This window comes from Diabrotica undecimpunctata, chromosome 9 (genome assembly GCF_040954645.1).
Source record: "Diabrotica undecimpunctata isolate CICGRU chromosome 9, icDiaUnde3, whole genome shotgun sequence".
NCBI lineage: Eukaryota > Metazoa > Arthropoda > Insecta > Coleoptera > Chrysomelidae > Diabrotica > Diabrotica undecimpunctata.
Window position 1 is genome coordinate 33,394,971 of NC_092811.1, and position 10,933 is coordinate 33,405,903.

Here is a 10,933-nt window from a genome sequence, read left to right on the forward strand (position 1 = left end):
GACATAAATTTAGCATATAATTCAGATTTTGGCGGAGACAGTGACGCAGAAGATGTTTTGCCTACATCGTTTTCAATCGATGGTGCTTCAACGTCAAGAGGAATATCATCTATGCAAAGACTGTCTGAAAGACTAAACACGTCGAAAATAATTTATGACTCCTGTCGAGGATCCGGACTACGTTCCTAATACTGCATCTGAATTAGAAAAATCTAATGACAGGAGCATTACGAGTGAGCAGCAAATTGAGGAAAGCGAGTTTGAAAAGCAGAATGGAGGAGAGGATGGAGAAGACGAACAAAATGATGATGATAATGAAAATGGTGAATTTGTGTGGTCAAAAATAGCAAAACATCCGGTAGGCTACAATAGTTTTAATTTTAACTAAAACACATTACGCATTGTACCATTGTACCGAAAATTTAGAAAAACCTATTCAATATTTTTGTAATTTTTTAAATGATTATTAGATAATATTATCAGAGAATCGAATAAGCACGCAAATCAAAAAGGAGTAAATTTAGACTTAAATACAAATGAGCTAAAGGCGTTTTTAGGCATTTTGATAATCATGGGATTCCATCAATTACCTGGTGTAAGATATATATTATACTGGTCAACAGAAGCGAATTTTCACGTAAACCTGATTGGTAAAGTCATGACACAAGAGATTTCTACACATTTTTAGATATTTACACTTGAATGACAATGAAAACATGGCTCCACGTGACAGTCCAAATTTTGATAAACTGTACAAAATTAGTCCTCTGACTAATAGTCTTAAAACTTATTTATAAATTCTTTTATGCCTTCTCGTCATATTGCAATTGATGAAAGTATGGTCGGATTCAAAGGGCACACGTCCATGAAATCCATGCCCCAAAAACCTATCAAGCGAGTTTTTAAAATATGGGTAAGGGCTTGTTCCGTAATAGGGTATAATTTAGGATTTAAAATTTATGAAGGTAAGGAACCCATTACCAATATTAAGTGGGGTCTTGGTGATAGAACTATTCTGCAAATGTCACAACCGTTTCAGGGTAAAGGTTACTACTTGTTTTTTGATAATTTTTTTTAAAGTTTTCCTTTGTTGCGTTAATTGCTAGAAACGGATGCTTTTGCTTGTGGAACTTTGCTTCAAAATAAAAAGCACTATCCCAAACAACATCTAGTAGCTGATAAATCTCTCAAAAGCGGAGAGTACGATTATTGCACAAATGATGATTTATCCATTTGCAATTGGAAATATCGCGGACAAAAAGCTGTACTACTTGCTAGTAATTTTCACGATCCCTCATCAAAAACTACAGTTAAACTAACAAATAATAAAGGCGAGAAAGAAAAAATTCCTTGCCCCCAAGTAGTATATGACTATAACATTCACATGGGAGGTGTAGACAGGTTCGACCAGTATATGTCTACTTATTCAATTCAATGGAAAAGTCGTAGATGGTGGATGAAGCTCTTCTATTTTCATATTGATGCTGCTATTGTTAATAGTTACATTTTGTAGCAAGGCAATGTTCTACAAAATAACAACAATGCAAAACCAATGACTGATCTATCATTTCGCCGTATATTAACCAATGAATGAATAGGAGACTATATGGGGCGCAAAATAAAAGGTCCTTTGCCAAATTATGGTAAAGATAAAATAAATAAAATCGACGGGCGCAAATTATCTGTACTAAACCTTACTCGAAAATATGATGTAGGTAAGCATATGCCAACACCAGGAACAAAACGACGATGTGCTTTGTGTAGTACTAAAAAAACTGTAAAGAGAACAAAAATTGAATGTAAACAATGTAGTGTAGGACTATGTTTATAATGTTTTGAACCATTTCATCAAAAATAAATATATTTTTTTTTTTTTAAATAAGTCCTTTATTGATACCATCCAACATTTATTCCACTTCAAGTACATAAACGGTCAGTGGTTCCTAATCGGACCACCCCTTAAATCATAACTAAATCAAGAATAATTTTTTAAATAATTTTTAAGTGTTTCCAAAGGTATCTCTAAGTCATCAAATGGATCATAATAGACAAAATCCAAAAACAAAAAACCGCGAGTTAAAGAATTAAAACAGTGATTAAATCCAAAATCCAGCGTAAGTGGCAAAGTGATTGAATAACTCCGAAGCTAAATTAAAAGAAATTAACCCATTAGCGCCTACAGTCACCATATGGATCCAACTGTAAAGGTATTATTTAAAACAATAAAACTATAATAAAACAGGCAACCAACATTACATTTACCGCATGTATACTTTATTTTTGTCTGAACCTGCGTTGATGAATACTCATCAGTGTATTATTAGATTTCACAAGCTACGGAAGTTAGAAAATCGTGTTATAGTAAAAAGTGTTTGATAATGGACATCCGATTTGTGTAAGTAAATTTTCAGTACCTTTTTTTGGGAATACTAGGATCAAATCAATTTTACATATTTTAAAAGATCTTAAAATATAACGTAGTGTGCATATTTTTGTATCAAAATTACAAGGGGCAGTTAAAAGTTCATGTAAATATTGCTGTACCCATATGGACCCACTAGACGGTTATGTAGTCAAAACATATCTTTTTATAATTTCAGTGGAATTACACTACAGGAAGCTTTAGATATCGCATATGAAGAAGATGATGTAACAGACATTTTTATTGAGCCGCCTGAATCAAATTTCCTTACGGATGAGGATTCAGGTGACGAAGACGAAGGTGGTGACCCGGATGACTTGAATCCTCGTCAACTTCGTGCAGGTGCGGAAGTTGTATTTGCAGACTCTGAACGTCTAGAAGGTGTACAATCAGACCTAGAAGCAAGCTATGATAAGGATTTGCAGAACGTAAATAGTTCTTATGAAATAAAAACTAATACAAATCCCCGAATGGTAATTGATCTGCCAGAACCTACAACTTATATTGACGGAGACCTTGATTATACGCCGCGCAACGTTCCAAAAGTGGATTACAGTAAATATTCAGAGATGAGTTGTGTGCAACTGTTGGAATTATTTATTACTGATGAGTTGCTAGAAATGATAGTGTCTGAAACAACAAAATATAGTCTACTGATAAATCAACCGAACCCTAACGTGACACTTCCTGAATTAAAAGTATTTATGGCAATTCTCTTAGTAAGCGGATATAATAAGCTACCATCTAAAAGAAGCTACTGGGAGAGAAGCCCTGACATGCAAAATATTCTGGTGTCTGATGCCATGTGACAGGTTTTTACAAATTTGTCGTTTACTACATTTTGCAGACAATAATAATATAGATAAAAATAACAAAATGTACAAACTAAGATTACTTACAGATATGTTAAAAAAATCGTTCATAGAGCATTTTGTCCCAGAAGAAAATATAGCTTATGATGAATCGATGATCAGAGGAAAGCCTGTAAGGTTTGGCTATAAGGTGTGGTGTATGAATACACCTAGCGGATATTTGATAAACTTTGAATTATATCAGGGAAAAAATCCTAGATCTAATGAAGAATATCAAAAATATTTCGGAAAAGCTGCAGCTCCCATGGTACAGATGATCGAAGAATTGGGTGACAAAAGTATCTCTGAGATATAAGTTTTTCGTTGATAATTTATTTATCAGCACAAACTTGTTAAGTACTCTAAAAGCTAATGGGTACGAAGTTACAGGTACTGTGAGGGATAATAGAATTCCTAGAAATTGTCCACTTGTTTCCAAAAAGACGATGGAAAAGAGGGCACGAGGGGAATATTGTTCAATATTGAATAAGGAGATTCAATATTATGTTCGCTGGAGGGACAACAAATTTGTAACAGCTGCAAGCACATGTTTTGGTGTTCAGCCGGTCAAAAATGTGGAAAGATATTCCAAAAAGGATAGCAAGACAATACAAGTACCCAGGCCATATCTTCTTTCGCAGTATAATAACAGCATGGGAGGAACTGATCTCATGGACAGTAATATATCTTGGTAAAAAATAAAGAGCAATATTTATATAAATGAAAATATATGGGTAATTTTTTTTTCAGTTACCGAGCCGGCATACGTTCCAAAAAATGGTACTGGTCAATATTTACGTATCTCATAGACGCAGCTCTTCAAAATGCTTGAACGATATGTAGGAAATCCGGGAAGAATATTAGTCTCTTAGAGTTTAGAAGAAGTATTTGTCAGGTAAAAGTATTTTTATACAAAACTCAGAAAATGTTTACGATTCATTCAATTTTTAGATCCCCGCTAAAAGAACTGAAAAAATAGGTAGAGAAGCAGGAAGTGCTTTTCGAGTGTCTCACTGCATCAGGTTTGACTGCAAGGATCATTGGATTATCTCTGTACCTGAGGGCAAAAGAAAGAAGTGAGCCATGCCAGTTTGCAGTTCAAAAGTGTGTACAATGTGTGAAAAATGGAACGTTTTGCTTTGCAATTAAAGGTTTAGACCATTTCATACAAATGGGACAAATTAATGAATTGTTTCAATATTTGATCCTGCCAAACGGCTAGTGGTCGGTGGAATTTTTTTTATCATATATATTATCATTTATCGGCTTAAATTTAAGAAAAATAAGTTGTTTTTACGTAGTTTTAAATAAAATTATTGAATATAAAAAGAATTTTTTTCCTCGGCGCTAATGGGTTAAATCATACAAGAGCCAACCAGGTCAGAATTGATCGATTACGTTTAGGTCATACACGAATAACAAATGCATATTTATTTGATGGAAAGAATCGACCAGTATGTGCTAGGCTAGATCAGGGCTTCTTAAACTGTGGGTCGCGACCCCCATGGGGTCGCGAGACTACTGAAAGGGGGTCGTAAAGATCTGATACTTTTCAATCATTATAAATAAAATTTTAAAATTTTAAAATTAGTATACACACTACGTACAAATATAAATACAAATAAAAATCATTCAAAACACTAGTGTAGTTTTATTATTAACTATTTTTTGAAAAAAGTGACAATGCAAAACTGTTATGTAGGGCCTATAAATGAAAATATAGAAGTAGCATTTAAAATAATAAATACAACGTGCTCCTCGATTTTCAACTGAACGTTCTACATTGATGTCTGGCCGCCGGCGCCAGTGTTTGCAAGATAACTTAGTGATTATAAGTACCCAGACGCCGCGTCGCCTTACAGGTTACACATACAATACGGAAGCATAATCAAGCTAGGCTAGGCGAATCGGCATATTATTTTTATAAAAGAATAATAAAAAAAATTAAATGAAAGCTTCTTTTTCGGCGTCTTTGTGATACGGTGCCTTTGTGCGCTGCACATTTTAAACACGCCATGTGTCGGGGTTGATCTGATCGTAATTTGTTGTCATTGCACTTTTAAAGATTCGAGTGTAGTTATGTTTCTGTTTGTACTTCAGTTTGGACTCAGCTTTGTCTTCGTAGTGACATGTGTGTATTTACTGTGTAATTTTCAGTTGATGTTTTTAATTATTACGTTAAAGTTCAACTACATTTTGTTTAATTATTTATTAATGTTTAACCATCATGGATAAATGGCTAATTAAAATTCCAACTAATAAGTCTGCCACGCCGTCACAACCAAGTTGCAGTGCTTCAAATCCAACTTCTAGCAAAACAAAAAAAAAAGAAAATATGACGAATCATATTTGCAGTATGGCTTCACATGCTCTTCTCACAACAATGAAGAACAACCAGTGTGCTTAATTTGCAAAGAAGTTTTGGCTGCAGAAAGCATGAAACCGTCAAAACTGCAACGACATTTGAATACTAAACATGCAACGTTATCAAAAAAGCCAATAGAATATTTTGAGCGTCTTTTGTAAACATCAAATAAAGAAAAGAACACTTTGGAGAAGTATGTTACTTTGAATGATTGATATCTATTGGCATCGTATGAAGTTTCGTATTTGATAGCAAAAACGAAAAAGCCTTTTACTATTGGAGAGCAACTTTTACTACCTGCAGCTATAAGAATGTCTGAAATTGTTCATGGAAAACAGTATGCTGCTGAAATTAGTAAAATTCCATTATCAAATGACACTGTGTCCAAAAGAATTTCAGACATTAGCAATGATCAATTTCAACAGCTTCTTATGAGGCTTAAAGACAGCTCAAAGTTTGCAATACAACTGGACGAGTCGACAGACATTTCAAAAATGGCACAGTTGTTACTTTTTGTAAGATATATTTATGAGGGAAGCATCCATGAAGATATAATGTTTTGTCGTCCTCTGGAAGGTCATACTCGTGGAAAAGATATATATAAAAAAGTAAATAAGTTTTTTGAAAAAGAAGGATAAAATTGGAAAAATTGTGTTGGTGTGTGCACGGACGGTGCTGCAGCAATGACCGGACAAGATCTTGGTTTTACAGCATTTGTTAAAGCTGGAAATGATCATATTACATTTACACATTGTATGATTTACCGAGAGGCCCTTGTTGTTAAAAAAATTGCACCAGAATTAAACACTGTGTTTTTTGATGCAGTCAAAATCATTAACTTTATTAAAAGTCGAGCACTTAATAGTCGATTTTTTTTAAATTTGTGCATTGATATGGATTCGGATTATACAAGTTTATTGCTATATGCTGAAGTTAGGTGGCTATCAAGAGGTCGAAGTTTGAAACGATTATTAACTTTAAACGATGAAGTTCTTATATTTCTAACAGAGCAAAATTCTAATTTGGCCGATTATTTTCACGATAATTTATGGCTTCTCAAGCTATGCTATTTGGCAGATATTTTTGATAAAATCAATGATATGAATTTATTGAATTTATCGATGCAGAGAGTCTGCGTTAATATGTTTATGTTAAAAAATAAACTTGAGGCCTTTGTTAAAAAAATTCTTATATGGAAGAACAGAGTGGAAAGTGGATCGCTCGAAATGTTTCCATTTACTGACGAGTATATAATTAGTAACAATATTTCAAAAAAAGATACTCCTATAACAAAAATTATAGTTAATCATTTGAAGGATATGGAAGTTTACATGCATAGGTATTTTCCCAATTGATACACAACAATGGATTTGTAATGCATTTTCAATTGAAACGGAAGAAATTAATTTTTTAAACTTAAAAGCACAAGAAGAATTTGCCGAATTAACAAGTGATACTACCTTGCGACCCAGATTTTCTCAAGTGTCTGTGCATGAATTTTGGATAGAAATCAAATCAGAATATCCCCTACTATCGGAAATGGCAATGAACGAATTACTGCCATTTTGTACAACATATTTATGTGAATCAGCCTTTTCCACATTAACTTACATAAAATCAAAATACCGTTCAAATTTAATAAACGTTGAAAATTTATTACGATCTGCACTAACTCAAATTGAGCCTAGATTTAATTATTTGTGTAAAAATAAACAATCACATCCGTCACATTAATATTGTTTGATGTTAATAATATGTTTTTATTAAAAAAATTGTTACAAAAGTTTATTTTTTTTATTGAATGTATAGATATAGTTTTATGTCATTCTATTTATTGTGTTTTCCAATTATATTATGTGAAATAAATGGGTACGTATTCTTTAATCCTTATTTTATTTACATTGTAAAATAGTGCGATATTACATCTACATCTACGGTTAATATATATTTCATTATATGGAGGAGGGGGTCGTTTAAAATTTCCTAAGCTTGAAGGGGATCGCTATATAAAAAAGTTTAAGAAGCCCTATGCTAGATGATAGACAACTCTAAATGTAAAACAATTATTAAACTATGTAAAATTTATGCAAGAAAAATCGAACAATAATCTTACGGACGATCTAAAGACATTATTAGACAAAAACTGTAACATAAACAATATTGTAAATTTTCTTAAAGAAACTCACCTTTTTCATAATATATTGTAAATTATTAAGAAATTTTACCTTAATGTAACATGTCGCTACTACCCATTAGCAGTTGATGCGGTTGATATTAAATAAAAAGAAAAGAAATACTTACTATCATTCCAATTATTTTGCAGAGTTGATAAGTAATTACAAAGTACATATCTTTCTGATAGTTTCCAAAAACAAATATTAACGAAAACTGGTTTATGATAAAAAGGAGGCAAAGTACTAAAAAGAAAAATAATATTTTATCAGTAAGGTCATTGAATCGCACAATTTCCCTATGAAGCTTCACCAGATATTTCTTAATATATTTTATTTCTTCTAAAAATATGTTTCTATGTTTAATTGTATTAAGAAATATTTTTTTGGAAGAATTAATTACGTAGTCACATCTATTGGAGAATGTACTACAAATTTCCCAAATAATAAGAAACATATACCATATTTGTATATTTATAGTAACTATGCAGAATTCATTAACAAAATTTTTTTTCGACAAAATATAAATTTCAAAAGTCATTAGAACATGTACTGCCTGAATGACTATTATTGGCAAGGTAATGAAAAAGATCTGGAAACTGTAGCATAAAATATTCTTTTTTCTTTCGGACGTGCTAAGTTCGTTCAAATTGTTTATAAGTTTTTCCCATTTACTTTTGTTTCGTATTTTACCGCAAATATAGCAGATGTTAAAAGTTATAAATATTAGAATGTACAAAATTGCGAAAGAAATTTTGAAATAATCAATATTCATTAGCGATGTAAAGTTTTTGAAATCGTTATACTGTAAGTAGAGAAATGACGTATACAGTACAGTCCATAATATCAAGCCAAGTATTTTAGAAATATTGCTTTTGTAGGGAAGAGGACTTATAGTGGTCCCGTATTTATAGATAAGATTCAATACAAACATTTCTTCTCTCAAGTACATTTCTCGGTTAGTAGTCAACCAAACTTTTATTAATAAATGGTAGAAAAACTGTTATACATTAAGAACGCATTTATAATTGCCACAATATTTAATTTCTACATTAAATTATAATTTATTATCTAGAAATGACACGTAAGTAAATTATTGTGAATCATTTGTTAGTTTAATGTATTATGTAATTCCTGTGTAAGTAATTATATATATATATATATATATATATATATATATATATATATATATATATATATATATATATATATATATATATATATTAGAAATGATTATTTCGACCAAAAAATAATTTATAAATACGTTCGAATTATCGGGTAGTGTGGTCTGTAATAAAAAACTTTCTTTTTTCTAAATTACTCAATATTTCGCCATTTATTTAATAGCTTCTTCAGGAGTAAACTAAAACAATTTGAACATTACAAAAAATGGCGTACAAATACATTTTAAAACACTCACAGAATTTAAAAGATTTCGCAAATAAAAACTGACGTTGAAGTATTTGAAATATTGAATGTCAAGATTAAATTGTCTTAAGCACGTTCGTTACAGCTATACGATAAAAAATTAAAATTATTTCAAATGTAAAAATAAAAATAACAATAAAAGAAAAGTTAGAAAAATAATATTTCTTTGATGAATTATTAAAGTTAGTTGTTATTAACATGAATGTTGGCTATTTTGAATATTTATAAATTTTGTTTAATATGTTACACTATATGTTACTTAACTGTCCAGTGTCCGTTTTATAATTTAAAGTGTTTTTATTTTTGGTAATGTAATACATCTCAAGAAATAATCTACTTTTGTAGTTATCAGTCTGTGCCAAAATGTGAGCTTTGTTATAGTCTAGCATATGACCAGTGTTTTCATAGTGCTAAACCACTGCGCAAGTATTTTTTCTCAAGCGGCAATCAGTTTTATGTTGTGTGATGCGTTGTTTTATCCATTGTGATTTTTGACCAATATAGCTATTTTGACATCCTAAACACGGTATTTCATAAACGATATTACTTTTATATAAGGCTGGTACTGGGTCTTTGATTTTTGAAAATAGTTGTTTGCTGTTCATGGTATTATATTTAGCTATACTAATATTAGGAATATTTTTGAATATGGATATGACAGAATGAGTTAGACTATTAATAAAGGGAAGTTTTTTATATTTGATTGATTTGTTGTTAGAATCATGGACGGGACCGTCATAGAAATTAGTGCTGTAAATCAGTTTTTTTAAATTTGTTTAGGATATCCGTTGTTACGAAAAAATTTGTATATTATATCCAGATTTTTTTGTAAAAAGTTGTCATCAACAATGGATATTATCCTGTTTTTCATACCTAGTACGGTATTATATTTTTGACGGGTGGTATGGTTTGAATAGTAATTTATATACCTACCTGATGCTGTCGGCTTTGGGTACCAATCCAATGTCAAAATATTGTCATTTGTTCTTATTACTTTTGTGTCTAAAAATGGTATACTAAAATCTGTCTCAGTTTCAATTGTAAACTGAAGATGTTTATTAAATGAATTAAAAATGTTTAGTGTGGTATTGATGTGATAAGATGGAACTGCACATATGATGCCATCGACATATTTATATCTAAACGGTAATTCAAAAGGTAATTGCGTAATCACTAGACTTCGGCAAATATGCATATTGCATATTTTGCATATTGTGCATATTTTATGCAAATATTTCATATTTTGGCATATTTGTATAAAAGTTTGCATAAAGTGCATAAAAGTTCAGATTTTTATACTGTATTTGAAAATTTTTAAACATTCCAATTTATTTCAATTCTTGTATAAAATTTTGTAGTCATTTTAATCAAGAAATGATCTAAGTACGTAATCTCTACAGGTACAAAACATTTACAATTTCAAAGAAGATCAATTTAAGTAGCCCTCAACATTCTTAGAAAGTCTCGGTCACTGAGGCATTCAGTTATTGGATAATCGCTAAGGGTTCGCTCATTTGCATTTTATGATCTAATCCCCAAATCTATCTACAATTTATTGTATCTTAACAGCAGGTAAACGGCTAATAGTTTTGTTCCTTATTTAGGGATTTTCCAAAATCTCCCAGTTTATTGAATTAGGTACCTAAACATTTCTAATTTGATGCTCAGATTTGTAAATCATTTTTGTTTTGATATT

The 10,933-nt window shown here is 31.0% G+C and overlaps 1 long non-coding RNA gene across 1 annotated transcript; it reads left to right on the forward strand.

The window, feature by feature from the left end:
• The first annotated feature begins 2,319 nt into the window (after nt 1-2,319).
• On the forward strand, nt 2,320-4,562 carry LOC140449791 (uncharacterized). Its single transcript, XR_011951883.1, has 3 exons — nt 2,320-2,395; nt 4,024-4,168; nt 4,225-4,562. It is a non-coding gene; the product is annotated as an uncharacterized lncRNA (long non-coding RNA).
• The last annotated feature ends 6,371 nt before the right edge of the window (nt 4,563-10,933 follow it).